Below are 20984 nucleotides of genomic sequence, written 5' to 3' on the forward strand. Positions count from 1 at the left end.
TTAATTAGCTCTAGTAGTTTTCTGGTAGCATCTTTAGGATTCTCTATGTATAGTATCACGTCATCTTCAAGCAGTGACAGCTTTACTTCTTCTTTTCCGATTTGGACTCCTTTTATTTCCTTTTTTTTTTTTTTTTTTTTTTTCGGTACGCGGGCCTCTCAGTGCTGTGGCCTCTGCCATTGCGGAGCACAGGCTCCGGCACAGAGGCTCAGTGGCCATGGCTCACTGACCCAGCCGCTCTGCGGCATGTGGGATCCTCCCGGACTGGGGCACAAACCCATGTCCTCTGCATCGGCAGGTTGACTCTCAACCACTGCACCTTTTCTTCTCTGATTGCTGTGGCTAAAACTTCCAAAACTATGTTGAATAAGAGTGGTGAGAGTGGGCAACCTTGTCTTGTTCCTGATCTTAGTGGAAGTGCTTTCAGTTTTTCTCCATTGAGGACGATGTTGGATGTGGGTTTGTCATATATGGCCTTTATTATGTTGAGAAAAGTTCCCTCTCTGCCTACTTTCTGCAGGGTTTTTATCATAAATGGGTGTCGAATTTTGTCAAAAGCTTTCTCTGCATCTATTGTGCCTCTCCCTGTGGGATTCCGTCAGAACCTTGGCATGGCGTAGCGCTGTAAGAAAATAGCATGGGTAAAGTGTAGGAAAGTGAAAACCTGGTAATCAAATAGCCACAATGAGGAGAAATGCTATGCGGTTCCTGTGTTTAATAAGCTTCCCATGGATTGTGGAGATTTCTAGGAAACCCCATCCAGTAGTCTCATGGAGCCCCACGTTAAGGTCCATAAGTGTCTTCATATATTCAGTTAAGAGTTCTAAATTATCTGCCTTAGTTTCACTTATAGATCACAAGATGCTGAGATTTTTGAGATGTTTATTTTTAGCTATAAATATTAGACTAGGCCCTTCTGGCTATTAATCTCATTGGAATTGTGTTCTGGGTGGATTTGGGGCAAAATAAAGTAATGGTGTCCCGAAGCCCTTATTTGCCCATGCCACAACCAGGCACCCAGGGCAGTCACATCCAGAACCTGCCACTTCTCTGTCACTGGCAGCAGCTTGGCCCAAACAGGCCCAGGACCTCTGGAAGGGGCAGAACTCAGAGCAGGAAATCCTAGCAGGTTCGATTCAACTGGAAATTTCGGATCACTCCCAAGAGCTGAAAAAAATAATTCACAAAAGCATCTTTCCCTTACTTTCTAAAGATTTGCCTTTGATTTTTTTAAAAGCTCTTTTGGGTTGAGTTAGAGCACTCACTCACACATTCGTCTGGGAGCAGTGATCTGGCAGCAGCCCATGCTTCAGAGACTGCCAGGAGGACTCCAGTGGCTGGTTGAGGCCTTGGATTCCTCGCAGTCTGAGCCTGAGCACAGAGACGCGTGATCCCGACCATAAGCGCTGCCTTCACAGGCTGTCGGGGAGTGTGAACCTGGGACAGCAGAGCTGGCTGGCAGCCCTGCAGTGGCCACTTCCTCCTCCACCACAGTGAGTCGATAGCTGTGGCTTCAGAACTTCCCTCTTTTCAATGCTGTTAACACACGTGCAGCCACACATTGTATACATGTTAAGTCCATAAAGACATATGTCAATGCACACTTCTGTCACGTGTTGATCTTCATGGTCAACTCAACATCTTTAAATGATGCAACTCACCATTCAGGAGTGGCAACCCGGGCCTGGCTAAAGACTGATGTCCACTGGCTCTCAAGGGGTCCAAGGTCCAATCAAGGTCTACCAAGCTTTCAGGGACTGTGGTCTGGGGACCTGGCAACCATGCAGGGACATTTGTGCCTTCTTCAAGCCTGAATCACCTGTGAGGGGACATGCATCCAGGGTCTGAATGATAGACTATGTATCAGAAAGCACAGAAGTGGTGTCCAGAGGGGCAGCACCTTGAGGTGTGGACCCCAGAGCAGGCCCTGCTCCTCCTGGGGGACCCACATTTTCCTCCACGACTCATCTTCCAGCAAGTGCCATGGTACGACCTCTTAACAGATGGCAGCTCTGAACAACTCGGTTCCAAATTGCCTGTGTCGGTCTGTTTTTAAAAGAAGAGGAAGAGCTGTCTTTCCTAGGGACTCTCACTATGAGCCATGTGGGTCCTTAGCTGCAGGCAGGCTTGGGTTCAGTCTCTGGCTCTGCCTTCAATGGCTGGGTGACCTCCAGCCAGTATCAGAACCCCTCAGACCTTTGCTTTCTTAGTCTTTAAAACGGGGATGATAGCATCCACTCCCTGGGGTTCATTGTGGAGGATTAAAGATAAGATATATAAAACACTTTGCACCCAATAGGAGTGTGGCATGTAGAGGGGGAGGCGGGGGCCATGGTCACCCCCTGCATAGGAAAACTCAATCTACGTGTGGTCTTTCCTCTGCTGCAGGGTAAACTTCCCCAGACCCTCCAGGAAACACAGATCAGACCCGTGTGCTTCTATATAAAGAAGCATAGCTTTGGGGTTGACCACAGAAAAGAAGAGTTGAGGATCTTTGGAGTGGGAATGGGTGACAAAGTGGTATGTGGGCAGGAAGCAGAAGCCTGGTTTAAGGGAAAAGGGAGGAAAACCTAGTGCTAAGTGGGCCCTCCCACACCCCTGATAGAAGAGAGAATTGATGGGTGACACTGGAGGAATGCTATTGAGACACCTAGGAGCCTCACCAGGCAAAGTCCTCACCAGCAGGTCCCCACCCCATGATCTTCATGCCCAAATGATGTGTCTTCAGTAGTAGACACCTCCACCCCACACACACACACAGTCACCAAGAGGGTGGGGACCAGCAAGTCACCAGCCAGCTCCGCCTAAAGAACAACTCCCTGCAGTATCTTCTCAGACAACTGTAAAAACAAAGGAGACCCTTGGGCACCTAGAAGGGTCATGGGGAGGAGCCTCACCCACGCATGGGTATGAAGAGAGAGGAGTTTGGCATACCAACAGGGGGCAGTCACACCTCGTCACAAAGGCAGTTGAGAATGTGGCCCATCATTATCATCATTCTGGTCCAGGAGGTCAGATACACAACAGGGAAGTTGCCAATAACCTTCCCTGAGCAGAAAAGAGAGATTGAAAGAGGCCCCTGGGAAGCCAGCTTAGGAGTCTCCACAATGTGATAGGATTATAGGACAAGAGGGAAATGTTTCATTTCAGATTTTCTCCTGGAGAAAAACTTTATCTGTTTAGAGGAAATACTTTGATAAGCTGCCTCGTGGTTTGGGGGTAAAACTCCCGAAGGATGCTCAGGTAATAAAGATGGCAAGCACACTGCCCTCTAAAGTGTATCCTGTCAACTGGAGAATGCTTTGTTGCATTGGATTTGGGTTTGTGAGTTTGAGGGTAGGACTGAGGAAAGATCTGAGCAGTCTGGAATAAAGAGGAGAGAAATTGTGGATCCTGATATGATGAAGAGCCAGGTGCTGAGCACTGCACATAGGACAATTGGGAATGACCAACAGTGATCATTGATAACCAGAACTTTCTACTGAGGATGCTAGAAGGTCATCATGCTATGACTCTCTCTGCCATCCCAGTGCTCATGAGTGCCTTTGGGGGTAAGGACTTGTGGAGTGCAAGGGCAATGTCTAAGTCGACATGTGAGCAAAACACAAGCAGCATGCCTGGATGCAGGGGCCCAGGAATGAGGTAGAACTGTCCTCAGGGCTGCAGAGAGAACACAGAGTAGGAGACAGAGGCTTGTGTGCAGGTACAGCTCTGTAGCTAATGATTTTGGAGACCCTAGAAAAGCTCCTTTCCCCTCTGGGCTTTATTTACTCAAGCCTAAAATGGGCTCATGGCCTTCCAGCCCTAACATTCTATGACTCAGATATTAGTTCAACCCTCCCCACAACACACCGGGGGATGGTGGTGGCTATTAGCAGAGCATTTGTGCATTTATATGGAATGTGTTTGCAGCCACCATGACATAAGGAATTTTCTCACAAATTACATGTGCAAAGAACTGCTCAGATTGAACTGTAATATCACTTCAGATGCACTATTGATTTTCATTATTTTCATTTTCTCCATCCCTGAGTTCCCTGCAACCATCCCCCAATTTGATTTTACCCAGCAGAAAAATCTCTTCCACCTCTTTCTAATAATCAGTTCATAAAACCTCAGAACTTGGGAGTCTGAGGAAATAGGCTGCTTTGGATAGAATATTTATCCTTCCAGAGGGATGATGGTTTCTGACCTCCTAGAGCCAGTAGGAATTTCTCTGGCTAGAGCAGTAGGTATCCTTCAGTGGCAATGTGAAGGACCAGTCATGTATGCATATCCACTCTTCTTATATAATTTTTTAAAAAGCAACTTATATTATGAAAACTTATTGTGCTAAAGCACAAGTGCTTTTTTGCCCCTACCGTGGCTGTCCACCTGGGAGTGCTGAGCAGCCCTTCTCCATGGAAGCTCTTCCAGTGCCCACTTTCCCACCCTTTTCACCTTGTTTCCTTGCAGTGACTGGGCTGTGCAGCTTCTAGGCAGCACCAGTTCCCCAGAAGGGCAAGCAAGCTGGTTTTCCAGCAAAGGGGACCTCTCCTGACTTTGTAAGGGCCCTCCAAGGGACTAAGATCCCTCGAGTGTGTTTTTCAGCATTTCCCCTCTGATTCATTGTCATCCTAGGACAGATTAGTTCTGCATACAAACACTGGGATATTAACATTGGACACTGCTCTGTTTCTGATATTGAGGAACAGTCACAGATGGCTTTGCATGAAATGACTTCAATGACAGAGCAACAAGATGCACAACTCCAAGGCTATTTTTTGTAAAGAATAAAAAGTAAAACTGGGGACTTCCCTGGTGGCGCAGTGGTTAAGAATCCGCCTGCCAATGCAGGGGATATGGGTTCGATCCCTGGTCTGGGAAGATCCCACATGTCACGGAACAACTAAGCCCAGGCACCACAACTACTGAGCCCACGCACCACAACTACTGAAGCCCGTACACCCTACAGCCCACGTGCTGTAACTACTGAAGCTCATGCACCTAGAGCCCGTGCTCCGCAACAAGAGAAGCCACCACAATGAGAAGCCAGCGCACCACAATGAAGAGTAGCCCCCACTTGCCACAACTAGAGAAAGTCTTCACGCAGCAACAAAGACCCAACACACCCGGGGGGGACAAAGTAAAACTGGAAGCACTGGCTCAGCTAAAAATATACAGGAGAGTGGGATATGAATCAAGAGGCCATTGTGGAGAAAAAGACCACAAAGAAAGAGGACTCAAGGGCTTAATGTGTTGGCCTTGGGGACTTGAGATGACTAATTCATTCATTGGGTGTACAAAGGCTCAGGCACTGTCCTAGGTGCTGAATTTCTACACAGCCAAGAACATCAACAAGGTCCCTGCTCTTCTGGCACTTACATTCTAGTAAAGGAAGACCAACAATTAAGTTGTAAATATATCATAGACAAGATAACTCAGAAAACTGTAACTGCTGTGAAGAAAACAAAACAGGATGGAGTGACTGAGAGACCTGACAAGTCAAAAAGGCCTCTAGTATAGCCTGAGTGGTTAGCAAAGGTCTCTCTGCAGAGGTGACATTTAATAGAGACCTGCAGGCTGAGATCAAGCTAGCCATGCAAAGATCAGAAAAAGAACATTCTGAGCATCCATAACAGCCTGTGAAAAGGTCCATCAGTGACTTCGGGGCAGAAAGGAGGTCTGCATGGCTAAAGCACAGGGGGAGAAGGGTACCAGACAAAATTGGTAAGAGGAAGGAGCCTTGACAAGAAATTTGGATTTTATTCTAAGGGCATCAGGAAACCCTGAGGAATTTTAAGCAGAGCAGTGATAGGAACTGACTTTTGCTTTTTAAAGATGACTCTGGCCACTGTCCAGAAAGTGGATTCCAGGGGGCAGGTGTGGCAGCTGGAAGACTAAAGAGAAGGTTCTCACAGACATTAGGTAAGTGATGATGGTGACCTGGAATGATGGCATAGAGGTGGAAAGAAGTAGCTGGACTTGGGAATTTTTTTAAGATTGAGCCAACAAGACTTGTTAATGGGTTAAGTGGGTCAACAACTCTTTGATGGAAATGAGTTATCAGTGCATCAGGAGTAATGATAAACCCTGTCCCATCATTCTTTGGAGAGAGGCAAGGGGGTTTTATTTGTTTGTTTGTTTTTGTTGTTTTTGGAGTTTAGGAGCCAACTCATAAGAGATATAAGTGCCAGTAGCACTCAACTCGGCAAATGTTTTAGCTTTTGTTTGCATATGATGATTTTTCCCTACTTTTTCAGAAAAACAAATGCTGAGCAGAGGTTAGGAACAAATCTTGGCATAAATGTAAACATCCACTCTGTGGAGACTCAACCAAAGGCAGGTCCTTTCTCTGTCAGATATGTGTTTGTTTCTAATGTGCAAAGGGCAGGAGAGACCTTAACTCATCTGTTTGGTGGGGGATCCAGACTTTATACTTAAGCCAGTGCATCTTAAAGCCAACTTCACAGAGTGTCTTTGTTGAGGATTCTAGTGTATTTGGTGGAAGTGAGTGAGCAAAAATAAACTGAGGGTTCAGAGGAGGAATGAGATTTTAGAAGAGGCAAAATATCTAAGAGAAACTGCCAACAGATTCGAGGGAATCGATTGGCTGCCCAGTAGTAAATATCACTTCTGTGATTCCTGTGAAGGAATCACGTGACTATTTTCAAGTATATTAGCTTGCTGTGTGGATGGCCTCTAATGAGACACAGTTTCTAGCCAGTTAGATTTCACATTGCTCAGTGCCAGCTCGGTGATTTGTTTTGCGGGAAACACTGCAGCCTGTTAACCTGGTGAGTTACAATTCTAGGTGGGCAGCCAGAATCCCTCACAGCACTTAAATACTTTTTTCTTAAAATAAAAAGAAGATGGTCATGGTGATCATGATGATGATGATGATGATGATGATAAAGAAAATGAGTTCAATCAGGTTACCATCTTGAAATCTTGAATTCATCTAGCTAAAATGACCCAGATAATTGGCCTTTTTAAAATCTTTTCTGGATCATTCCAGGGAAGAGCTCAATCCATTTTTCAACCTTTCTCTGCCTTCTGCTCTTGTTGGGAAAACTAGGTATGTCTATTTCTTTCCTTTCAGGCTCAAGATAATTTAGAGTCCTGAAAGAAGCAGTACACTTTGGGACTTTGGCCTAGGGCAGACTGAACCTGAGGAGTAAGAATTTAGGAGCAAAGGCATCAGACTTTATTCATCTCAACTGTAAATGGAAAAGTCCTCCTGTGTGTGACAACACCAGGAAAGTAGGTATTTTCTTCTTCAGGAGACGGAAAAAGAACCATCCCCAGCAGGAGTCTGTGCATGCACTCTCTCTTATTGACTCAAATGAACTTAAAACCTTGGGCTGAGCCAAGTCTGATCTCTGAGCATGCTCACTGAGCTGCATTAGAGTTTGCCACTTGCCTTGAAAAGTTTATGGTTACCCTCTCCATGTTCCTCCTCTTCTTTCCAGAACAGAAGGGAAAAGTGTGTGCCAGCTCTGATACCAGGAAGTTTTCAGAAATGCTTGTCCCTGCTCCCTTTACAAGGGGACATTTGATGGGTAGAATAGCTCACTTCCAAACTTCCTTCCCACAAGGTCAGGGCAAGACAACTCTGGTGGTCACAGTCTCAATGGAGGGTGAACCTTGGTTTGTTGAGGTTCAGCTGCAACTGTTACTTCAATGAAAACTGCACAGAGCTAATCAGAACATCTGGCTGCTGACAGGAGATGAAGAAAGCTACCCTCCATCAACGTATGAAACTTAAATGACAATTTTAAAAAAGTTTAATTAAAGATAATACAAAAAGATGGAGAGATATACCATGTTCTTGGATTGGAAGAATCAACATTGTGAAAATGACTCTACTACCCAAAGCAATCTACAGATTCAATGTAATCCCAATCAAACTACCAATGGCATTTTTCACAGAACTAGAACCAAAAATTTCACAATTTGCATGGAAACGCAAAAGACCCTGAATAGCCAAAGCAATCTTGAGAAAGAAAAATGGAGCTGGAAGAATCAGGCTCCTGGACTTCAGACTATACTACAAAGCTACAGTAATCAAGACAGTATGGTACTGGCACAAAAACAGAAATATAGATCAAGGGAACAGGATAGAAAGCCCAGAGATAAACCACACACATATGGTCAGCTTATTTTTGATAAAGGAGGTAGGAATGTACAATGGAGAAAGGACAGCCTCTTCAATAAGTGGTGCTGGGAAAACTGGACAGCTACATGTAAAGGAATGAAATTAGAACGCTTCCTAACATCATACACAAAAATAAACTCTAAATGGATTAAAGACCTAAATGTAAGGCCAGACACTATCAAACTCTTAGAGGAAAACATAGGCAGAACACTCTATGACAAATCACAGCAAGATCCTTTTTGACCCACCTCTAGAGAAATGGAAGTAAAAAAAAAAAATAAACAAATGGGACGTAATGAAACTTAAAACTTTTGTACAGCAAAGGAAACCATAAACAAGATGAAAAGACAACCCTCAGAATGGGAGGAAATATTTGCAAACAAACCAATTGACAAAGGATTAATCTCCAAAATATACAAGCAGCTCATGTAGCTCAATATCAAAAAAACAAACAACCCATTCCAAAAATGGGCAGAAGACCTAAATAGACATTTCTCCAAAGGAGATATACAGATTGCCAACAAACACATGAAAGGATGCTCAACATCACTAATCATTAGAGAAATGCAAATCAAAACTACAATGAGGTATCTCCTCACACCAGTCAGAATGGCCATCATCAAAAAGTCTACAAACAATAAATGCTGGAGAGGATGTGGAGAAAAGGGAACCCTCTTGCACTATTGGTGGGAATGTAAATTGATACAGCCACTATGGAGAACAGTATGGAGGTTCCTTAGAAAACTACAAACAGAACTACCATATGACCCAGCAATCCCACTACTGGGCATATACCCTAAGAAAACCATAATTCAAAAAGTGTCATGTACCAAAATGTTCACTGCAGCTCTATTTACAATAGCCAGGACATGGAAACAACCTAAGTGTACATAAACAGATGAATGGATAAAGAAGATGTGGCACATATATACAATGGAATGTTACTCGGCCATAAAAAGAAATGAAATTGAGTTATTTGTTGTGAGGTGGATGGACCTAGAGTCTGTCATACAAAGTGAAGTAAGTCAGAAAGAGAAAAACAAATACCGTATGCTAACACATATATATGGAATCTAAAAAGAAAATGGTTCTGATGAACCTAGGGGCAGGACAGGAATAAAGACACAGACATAGAGAATGGACTTGAGGACACAGGGAGGGGGAAGGGTAAGCTGGGACGAAGTGAGAGAGTGGCACTAACATATATACACTACCAAACGTAAAATAGATAGCTAGTGGGAAGCAGCTGCATAGCACAGGGAGATCAGCTCGGTGCTTTGTGACCACCTAGAGGGGTGGGATAGGGAGGGTGGGAGGGAGGCGCAAGAAAGAGGGAAGGGATATGTGGATATATGTATGCACATAGCTGATTCACTTTGTTATACAGCAGAAACGAACACAACATTGTAAAACAATTATACTCCAATAAAGATGTTTAAAAAAAAAAAGGTTTGGGTGGCAATAACATGGTTTTGACTCATGATGAGAATGAAAGGCTTTCTTAGCTTAGAGGAGAAGTCAGGAAAGAATGTGAGCACACACATATGCACATGTGTTTGTGAGTGTTATGTGCATAAGTGTACATGAGTGTGTGTGTCTGAGTACGTGTGTGGGTGCAAGAGACACTCCCTCAAAGTACCAGAAGCCAAACTGTCCATTGATTTTCTTTTTTTTTAAATAAATTTATTTACTTTATTTATTTATTTTTTACTGTGTTGGGCCTTTGTTGCTGCACATGGGCTTGCTCTAGTTGTGGTGCTCAAGCTTCTCATTGCGGTGGCTTCTCTTGTTGTGGGGCTCTAGGCACATGGGCTTCAGTAGTTGTGGCACGTGGGCTCAGTAGCTGTGGCTCGCAGGCTCTAGAGCACAGGCCCAGCCTTTGTGGTGCACGGGCTTAGTTGCTCTGCGACATGTGGGATCTTCCTGGACCAGGGCTGGAACCCATGACCCCTGCATTGACAGGAGGATTCTTAACCACTGCGCCACCAGAGAAGCCCCCCATTGGTTTTCTGACAAGCTGTATGGTCCCTCTCAACTACCAAAAACAGAAAGATGACCGTAAGCAGACAAATATTGTCAGGAGGCTTGGGAAGTGTACACCAGGCCACCCTGAGCATCTGATTCAACGTACATTGGCAACTGATCACAGTGGAACTTCTGCTCCTGGCCCTGTGGCCCTGTAGGCCAAGGCCAGAAGTTGCAGGGCTCATTGGTTTTACACCAACATGGGCACATTGAAAGGTTGTGCCCTGGAGAGCCATGGATTGCTTTTACGTGTTTTGTGGTCTAATATTTCAAGCAAATACAGTCACTTTCCAAAAGAGGGTATTTCTCCTGTGCCTCTCTCAAAGAACCCAGTGTGAGAAAGCCATGCGGGACTTTTGTTTGGTGATGTGTTTGTGACGTGCTTCCGTAACAAGTAAATAAGCTTTATCAAGGCAATATGTGGCTTTGTGGCAACTGACAGACAAGAGTTGCTCTAGAATCCAGTACAGACAGAGGATTGGGTTATGGCCAAACTCTCAGCTCCAAGGGGGTGAGACACATATCAGCACACAAAGGAGCAGGCAGAAGGCAGGTCCATTCTGAACTATATAAAGACATGTTGTTGCTAGTGCAATTCACAGAACTTGTCTTGTTAGACCATTTGACACAAACATTTTCCAACATATTCAATCAGCCCCCTCAAATTGACACTGTCACCAAAATTCAATCAATACTTCTTGAGAGAGAGGAATAGTATCTTATCTAATAATCAACTTATCTGAGATTCACAATGCTGGTTGCCATTACAAAAAGGCATTTCTCTATTGTTTACATTTAACTATACATTACTTTGACCTTTGTATCAGTTGCATTGAGATAAAATGTGAGCTTCTAATTTAATTTTGTTTTGGATTTCCTTTGACATATCTATTTATGCCAATTGCCCAGGAGGAAAAGACCATCAGTAATAATAACAGTTATGGAAAATACTTATTAAGCACTTCTACCATGAAGACTCTGAGCTCGAGCCATCACCGAGATTGTCTACTTTAATCTTCGGGCAAATCTACAAGGGAGCCGTGATTGATATTTCCATTTTAGGGCTGATGAACCGAGGCTGAGACATTAAATGTCTTATTCCCGGGATTGGCCCAGGCAGTCTGGCTTGAGAGGTCTGCTCCTAACCACTGCATGACTCCACTTCTTAGTGGTATGACTCATTCCAAAAGGAGATGCCCAAGACTCCTTTACACTCTGAGTTAGCAAAGAATCAGAGGGCCATGCAGATGCCATGCAACTCACAGGTGACCCAGGCTCTGAATAAGGTCCAAGTCACTTCAGTTTACTGTTCTCTGTGCTTCAGTTTCCTTCTGTCTAAGATGTTTGCCCCTCCCCTAGGAGTATCATCCAAGAGATGGAGTAGCAGTCCATTACATTCTTCAGACAAAAGGCATTTTCTGAGTGAGATAAAAGGGAAGGAAACAAACATATGGATATGTATGGCATGTGGATGAAGAGTGCCTGTGTAAAAATCCCAGCTCATCATCTATTAACTGATAAGCGTCCTGATAAGGGTCAATTCTCTGCACCTCTGTTTTTTCATCTGTAATACAGGGATGGTCATAATTCCTCTGCAACATGAGGTTAGGGAGAGGGTTATAAGAAACAGCTCATGTAAAGCACTCACCACACGCCTGGTACAGAGTCAGTGTTCAGTTCTGTTATGTGAGCCATGATCACCTGCCGTGACCCCCACCACTACACCCTACATGGCGCACGCTCTGAGGATTTGTTTATATACCTTCCTTCTCCGCTGCACTGTGAGTCCCTCGGGGCCTGAGTTGTGTTCATTCATCTTAGGATCTCCAACTGTCAACACAGTTCCCAGCCCATAGCTGGCACTCGTGGATGTCTGCTAAGTGAGTGAACAATTGCATATATGCACTTACTCCGAGACCAGCTCACTGAACAGACAAAAGAACTGAAGCTCAGAGATGCCAAGCCACTAACTGAGACCACAGAACTTAATGGTGGCAGAGCTGGAAGGGGGATCCAAGCTTCTTGACTTCCAGTCCAATGTCTTCACATTACAGCAAAGTGCCTTAACTTTGCATTTTCTGAAAATGTTTAATCAAGACCAAGGCCAAAATGATAACCAGAACATCATTAATATTATCAAACTAGGGACACGTTCAGAATCCATTTTTCCCACTTCCTATAACTTACATGTCAGCAATCCATCACATAAATTGCAAAAAAAAAAAAGTCGCAAAAATATAGGCCTAAACATTTTTAGTGTCTTGCATCTTAAGTAATTACACAGCAATACTATGATAATCTAATAGCAATTGACAAGACAAAAATGCATAGTAATCATGTATTGTACCTGATATAAGCAATATTACATCACCTAATACCCTGCCTTTTACACAACGATTTCATTACTTGGAAGCTCCCTGGTAATGAATATGCTATTAAGCAGGGGTTTTTTAATTTGCGTGTTTCTCTTATAGAGATTCTTCGATAACTTTTTCAGACTTCCTTCATAAATAAGTTTCATTATTCCTCATTATTTAAAACAAAACACATTCTCCTTTCCTGAAAGGATACCATATATTAGATGACCTTCCTATATAAAATCATAAATGAAAAAGGACAAGACAACCTTCAGGAAAATAAGTTATCAGACAATAGGACACTAAATGCACTTGGGCAGATATAAGGCGTGATGGTATAGTTAAAAGTCTGCAAAAAGAATATTTTACAACGTAAAGAATCAAAAGAGAATTTAGTTTTACTACAGCACAAGACAAATCCCAGCTTTTGTACAATTTATCACCAATTTCTTCATTTTGTTGTTTTAAACATGCTTTTAAGACATACTGGATAACTAGTAAAAATTGTATACAATGCAAATGACATTTCATATAAGTTTTATTGACTTAATGCCCTGATAATAAAATTATAACAATCAGTGTTATTCTGATTTATTGCCATTTTTACTTTCACTTTGTAATGGACTTGGGGCCTCACAGAATTGAATGTAATGTTGCTGCCACCTCAAGGTCACTCACTGAAAATGAGACGCTCACTTCGGTCTAATGCACTAAAGCACGTAAGGAACTGAGGGCTTTATGGATGAAACTATCACATTGTGGTCACATCACAGTAAATCTAAACTTTTATTTGCAATGAAACAATGGGTTTTATATGCAATTTGCAATGAAAACATACTCCAGTAATGCTAGGACGGCATAGTGAGTACCAGGTCTGTGAGAAGAAAGGCTCTTATATCACAGTCCAGGGGAAGAAATGTCAATCCATCAAACTAAAAAGCCATCTGTGCATAACTGGCATATTGACAGGACATAATCCAGATACAGTGGTTTCTTTAGAAAAAGAAATAGTCCCTGAGTTTATTTTTTCTTTCATAAAGCTCACTTGGCTCTTTTCCACTCCTTCTTAAATCTTTCCCAGTTGGTGACCTCTCTGAACCTGACTCTCTTCCAAATGGATTTATCGAAACTACCCTTAACACGAACGAACAGTTTACAGAGAAGGAAATGCCAAGGAGCCGACTCACTCAAAGAGTTACATGTTTTGCCTAACAGATTGTCAGAGATCAACTTTTGATCTCACTGGTTTGGCAAGGTGGTACTGTAAATTAGAAAAGAGGGAAATGTGGTGATATTTTTCAAATTTTAAAATGCATATACCCTCTGACCAGCAATCTCATATCTAAAGATTTGTTTTTCAGATATATACATACAAGTGCACCAAATGTCTGTACAAGGAAATTTATTACAGCCAAAGATTGGAAACAAACTAAATGTCCATCAACAGAAGACTTGTAAATTACAGTAAGTGTATAAAATGGAATACTGGGCAGCCTTTGAAATCAACAAGGCAGCTTTCTACGAACCAATATGGCACAATCTCCAAGATCATGTGGGGAAGTAGGGGGAAAAAAAGCAATGTGCAAAACAGTGTATATAGTATGCTTTGTATGTATGTATTTGCATAGAATCTCTTTGCAAAAAATACAATAAACCATTAACACTGGTTCCTTTGTAGAAGAACTGGGGGACTAGCAATCTAGGTGGGGGAGACAGTATTCCCTGTATACCCACTTTTGTCTTGAATTTTATACTGTATGTATGTGTTAACTACTTGAAATGTGTAAATAAAAATAAAGCATTAGACTGTAATTCAAGGGGAAAGCCAAAATTATAAAGAAGAGATAAAGAAGTTCCTGAGGGGGGGAAGGGAGGAGGGACAGAAGAGGAAGTGTAGTCAAGGGAAGGTGCTAGAGGCACACCTTCCCCTGGATGCTTCCTCTGCCCTGATCCAGCCTGAACTGGTATTTCTTTTTTTTTTTTTTTTTTTACATCTTTATTGGAGTATAATTGCTTTACAATGGTGTGTTAGTTTCTGCTTTACAACAAAGTGAATCAGTTATACATATACATATGTTCCCATATCTCCTCCCTCTTGCGTCTCCCTCCCTCCCACCCTCCCTATCCCACCCCTCTAGGTGGTCACAAACCACCGAGCTGATCTCCCTGTGCTATGCGGCTGCTTCCCACTAGCTATCTACCTTACGTTTGGTAGTGTATATATGTCCATGCTGCTCTTTCGCTTTGTCACAGCTTACCCTTCCCCCTCCCCATATCCTCAAGTCCATTCTCTAGTAGGTCTGTGTCTTTATTCCTGTCTTACCCCTAGGTTCTTCTTGACATTTTTTTTTCTTAGATTCCATATATGTGTGTTAGCATATGGTATTTGTCTTTCTCTTTCTGACTTACTTCACTCTGTATGACAGACTCTAGGTCCATCCACCTCACTACAAATAGCTCAATTTTGTTCCTTTTTATAGCTGAGTAACATTCCATTGTATATATGTGCCACATCTTCTTTATCCATTCATCTGTTTATGTACACTTAGGTTGTTTCCATCTCCTGGCTATTGTAAATAGAGCTGCAATGAACATTTTGGTACATGACTCTTTTTGAATTATGGTTTTCTCTGGGTATATGCCCAGTAGTGGGATTGCTGGGTCATATGGTAGTTCTATTTGTAGTTTTTTAAGGAACCTCCATACTGTTCTCCATAGTGGCTGTACCAATTCACATTCCCACCAGTTTTGATTTGCATTTCTCTAATGATTAATGATGTTGAGCATTCTTTCATGTGTTTGTTGGCAATCTGTATATCTTCCTTGGAGAAATATCTATTTAGGTCTTCTGCCCATTTTTGGATTGGGTTGTTTGTTTTTTTGATATTGAGCCGCATGAGCTGCTTGTAAATTTTGGAGATTAATCCTTTGTCAGTTGCTTCATTGGCAAATATTTTCTCCCATTCTGAGGGTTGTCTTTGGGTCTTGTTTATGGTTTCCTTTGCTGTGCAAAAGCTTTGAAGTTTCATTAGGTCCCATGTGTTTATTTTTGTTTTTATTTCCATTTCTCTAGGAGGTGGGTCAAAAAGGATCTTGCTGTGATTTATGTCATAATGTTCTGGCTATGTTTTCCTCTGAGAGTTTGATAGTGTCTGCCCTTACATTTAGGTCTTTAATCCATTGTGAGCTTCCTTTTGTGTGTGGTGTGTTTCTTTTCTGTCTCCACGTTCCTTTCATTCTCCTCTGACTCTTTCCCTTGCTGTCAATTCTCATTTCAATTCCTTCTGCAACTCCTTGTGCTCCCTCTCTCTCTCTAGGGATCCTCACTCCCCATAGTTCCCAATGTGAGGAGGACGAGAGCCAGCCCTCCTCTTCCTGGCGCCAGCATGTGGCCAGGCTAGCCAGGGACACGCCGAATGCACTCTGGACATACACAGCATGGCGGTGGACAGCCCCATCGGCCGTCGGCCATCTGCTCTCGACTGGAACTCAAAGTTCAGCAGAGATGGTGTGCATTTTGCTTCTTCTCTAAGCCTAGATACCACAAGGATGAACACTAGATCTGCCCATGGAACAGCACTAGCCAGGATGCAGAAAAATGCATTTGGAACAGAATCTAGAAACCTGGAGCTATTCGCAGTTTGGGAGAAGGCGATGGGTGAGGAGTCCTCCCACCATTTCTCAGAAATGGACCAGGGTCACCGGGCACTCATTGGCTGTCTGTGTGGAATACCTCAGTAGGGGTGGTGAGGGGCACCCAGCAGAGAGAAAAGGGAGGTGAAGAAAGGAAATGGATGCTTCCAGCTGCTCATCTTCATTGGTTTACTGGATTTCATTTGACTTTCCATTTTCCTTTTTATTAAAACAAATCTCTTGCTATTTTTATAGCTCCTTTCAATGACATATCATTAACAGCGAAGCCAAAATTCTGTTTGACATTGCTTAATAATTCAAATTCCATCAAACATCCACCAAAATACTAAGCCACGGATAGGCAGCATTTTAAAAGCACATGCATTTTGAAACTTTTGAAAACTGTAAAGCACTATAGAATTTAAAGAATCTTTCATTCAATAAAAAAGTTTTAATAAAAAAAATTAAAAATGGGAAATAAAAGCACATGCATTTCCCACTGAACCCACACTTGGGCTGGTTAGTTTCCTCTTGGTTATAAATTTGAAATGTTACAGTTGAAAAGATTGAGTGTTCCTGCACTGACCCAGGGAATTTTACAAACTTTGTCCATTTGGAAAACAGACACCATCATTTTTATTATATTTGGAGGTCACTGAAAAAGTCAGAGGCAAAACAATAAACTGGGACTATGTAGTCTTAGAGGGATATCTTTGTAGATTTCTGACATATGTAAACTCCTCTCCCTTTTTCTCATAGAAAGGCACCAAGTGAAGGTAACGTGCTAAGCCCTGCCTCACCATGTGAGGGGGACCCCCCAGAAAGGAGGGTGGTGGAAAACGGGGCACACGGCAGGACTGCTGAGTCCCTGCCTCTGCTCTCCGGGCCCCTCGGTCGCACAGCGTCACTGATTTTCCCATTCCCTAAGATCCTTCCAGCCTTAAAATCCTCTGACACTCATTCTGAGATAAACAGTGAAGGAAGAGAAAGAAGGTAAAAATGGGGAGCAACGAAAATGGAATTTGGAAAACTTAAATCAAGCCTTGCACCTAGCCAGAGTCAGGAAAGAAGCTTCCATTGTCTTTCCTCCCCCCACCCAGGGTTTTACACAGATATAAATTAAGATAGACTATTTTACCGAGTACTTCTGCCCCCAGGTCCCTTCTTCTACCTTCTGCATAATTACCTGCAATCATCTCAAACCTATAAATAGACACATTTAAAAATACCTCCACCTCATTAGGTGTTCCCAACTTGGTTTTGATATGGCACCCTAGAAATCCAAGATCTCCTGCCTGCCATGAGTTGAGGAGGAAAAGGGCCAGATCGGGTCTCTGAAGTAGTGGCTGGAGCCTCAGAAATCCAAGCCCTTAACCAAACAAGCCAACATGGTGGCTGCAGAATAATGGCCCACAGGAGAAAGGAAAGGTCCCTAAAGACAGAACTTGGGGCTGGGGGAAGGAATTCTCTAGAAGAGAGGCACTGAAGACAAGGACTCCATAGTGAGGTTCTGACCTCGTCAGCAGCGATGCTGAGGTGAGGCTCGCGGTGAATAATACCCATGATCACAGATCTGATGGGTGGTCTCCCGCTAACTACATCCCAGCATTGTACAAAAGTGGGTTGGGAAGGATTAATTACGACAACTGTTGACGTTATAGAGTTTCAAAGATTTTTATTTCACATTTAAAAGATTTACAGGAAATCTCCAAGCAGTTAAGGCAAGGGGCTGAGCTTGTCTCTCAGCTGGCTTGAAGCCAATCATTCAGAGGGTAAGTTTAATTCCTGGGATAGGAGTCATACAGTCAGGAAGCAGCCCTGACCCCTGTAAGGTCAGTGTCGTGGCCAACTACCCCGGGCTCAATTTAGAGACATAACTATGGCAACAACTGTGCCCAATCGGTTATTAGAGGAGATTTATTGACGGATATGCTTGAGTAGCAGAGTCATTAATTGCAATTACCAGACAAGACACTTTGGTCATCTCGGGGAACTAGATGCCAAAATGCCCTAACAACTTTAAAATCCCATTTGCTCTTGAGCTCCCGGCTGGCGTCACTGCACCTGCCTCAGCTTCCCAGTACTGGGAGGGAGAGGAGAAGGGGTTTAGCTTGACCTGGCACCAGCCGCAGAAAATGGCAAGTGCTGGGCTATGGGGCACAAGCTATAGGAACCTCACAGAGTCCCAACACCCTTCACAACAGTGAGGGAGGAATAAGCAGCACTTCTTCTGCTGGTGCCCCTTCTCTGGGTCCCACCAACAGAATAGAGAAATGCCTTCCTCCTTCACTCCCCTGGTCCATGCCCATCATTTTCTTCAAGACTCTCTGGGTCGCCTCTTGGCCTTCCCACACCTGGTGTAGCCCAGCCCAGGCTCTGTCCACCTTGTGGTCCCCCAAGCCTGAAACAATCAATTCCCAGATTTCATCCTTCTGGTCTACCTCCAGGCAGCCTCTCCTGAGCACTCCATTTCTCTACAACAGTGACTGACTCTCACCTCCTCCTGTACTTTCTAACCTCTCATTTGCTCTTGTTTCTTCATAGATTGCAGTCATGCTGTTTATTGGTCTGCCTGTTTTCCTGTTTATTTCTATCCCTCACTAGATTCTAAGGTCCACGAGGGCAGAGATTTGGTGTGTTCTTTCCACCTCAGTATTCCTCGTGCCTAGAATAACACCTGGCATACAGTAGGTGCTCAAGAAATATTTGTTGACTGAATAAATGGATTCAGTACATTCTGCAATTGTGCTTAAAGGGCCCTTCTCTCTCCAACTAGGTCATAACTTTCCTGAAAGCAGGGATGCTCCCTATAGCATCTTATTTAGCACCGCACATACCTTAGGTGCTTTAAAACAAAGCAAGTGGATGAGAGAGGTTGCAAACCACAAATTCTATCCGTGCATTGGAATAGGCAAAAGCACATCTCCCTCTACTTCTCACGGAAGAATAATAGCTAAGGCTGAAATATGCTTTCTACAGGGGCATGCTCGAAGCACTCTCTAGAGTATTCAGTCATAAAACCCACATGATACGACTGACTGTGAGATCTGGCATGTTATTCTCTGCATGTTAAAGGCAAGGAATTAGGATACAATGAAGCAAAGTGATGCGCCCAAGATTATACAGCTAGTGAGTGATGGAGCCAGGAAATAAACCCAGGCATGACCCAGAATCTGTGCCCTTAACCTCTATGCTTGGCATTTTTCTTGACTTAGAAATCTAGGATAAATACAAAAACAATTAGAAAATTATATATTATACAGCTAGTGATTATACAGCTAGTGAGTGATGGAGCCAGGAAATAAACCCAGGTATGACCCAGAATCTGTGCCCTTAACCTCTATGCTTGGCATTTTTCTTGACTTAGAAATCTAGGATAAATACAAAAACAATTAGAAAATGCCCCCAAGAAAAGCCTTTGGGTGCTAACACTACGTCCCCTTGAGTTTACTCCTATTTTTTTCAAAGTAGATTATAAGCAACAAATCTCTGCTCCAAATTAAGACACAGCCTGATCATCTTTCCCTTATAAATAAAACATCAAGACTATATCTACCTGAGGTTAGTGAGGCAAATGATTTTTAGAAAATTCTTTCTGAGAGAGTGGAATGTATTATAGTTCTTCCGTAGAGCTGTGAGAATGCAACTCCCATTCTTGGACTCTGCCTGGGTTTGGATCACAAGAATTCTCAGCTAACATAGATGAACTTCATCAATGCAAAACTGGCCATACCAGGTGCCTCTTTATTCTACAGCATCTCAGTGTTAGTAAGCAGGAGGACCTTTGATCAGTGAGGCTACTCAAGTAATTGGAATTTTCTATACTCAACACTGAGACCCCATGATGTGAAGTATTCATTTAAATCAAATTTTCCTCAATGGGTCTTAGAAGTCACATAAATTTAACCCATATTGTCTATCATTTAGTTCTCTATTTTGCACAACCAAATGGAGTGCTATAGACTGAATATTATGTTCCCCCAACATTCATATGTTGAAACCTATCCCCAGTGTGATGGTATTTGGAGGTGGGATTCTTAGGAGGTACTTAGATTATGTGGGTGGAACCCTCGTGAATGGAATTAGTGCTCTTATAAAAGAGACCCCAGAGAGCTCCCTTGACCCTTCTGCAGTGTGAGGACACAGCAAGAAGATGGCTGTCTATGAACCAGGAAGTGGGTGCTCACCAGATACCGAATCTGCTGATACCTTGATCTTTGACCTCCCAGCGTCTAGAAGTGTGAGAAATCAATTTCTATTGTTTATAAGTCCCCAGTCTATGGTTTTCTGTGATAATAGCCCGGATGGACTAAATCAGAGAGATTTGATATTGGACTGATGAATCTGAAGCACTACAAGAATCTCAGTCCCTCAAGACAAACTCCACCATATTTATCATTCATTCATTCCTTAATTCAATGTTTGTTTCTTCATCAGCATCTACTAGTGCCAGGCACTAGACTAACACAACATGTTGGTTGACATCACAAAATCCGCCATTTATGAAGGGCAGTTGACATGGATGCAATAACCATACAGATAAACTACAGCGATGACAAGAGCTGTGACCAAAGGGAACAAGGCTCTCAGAAAGGGTAAAGGGATTTAACCTGGTCGTGAAAGTCAGGGAAGGCCTCCCTGAGAAGACAGCACTTTGCTGAGACCTAAGGAAGAGCAAGAGACAATCACGTGAAGAGGAGTGGGAGGAGGGAGGAGGACACCAGGCTCGGTGCAGCTGGGCAACACAAAAAACACACCTGAGGATGGGCGGTTGTGATGGGGCCGATGCTGGGGCAGTGGCCAGGGACATCCGGCCAGACATCGAAGGCTGG

This window comes from Mesoplodon mirus (genome assembly GCF_964341445.2).
Source record: "Mesoplodon mirus genome assembly, chromosome: 19".
In the NCBI taxonomy this organism is placed as follows: Eukaryota; Metazoa; Chordata; class Mammalia; order Artiodactyla; family Ziphiidae; genus Mesoplodon; species Mesoplodon mirus.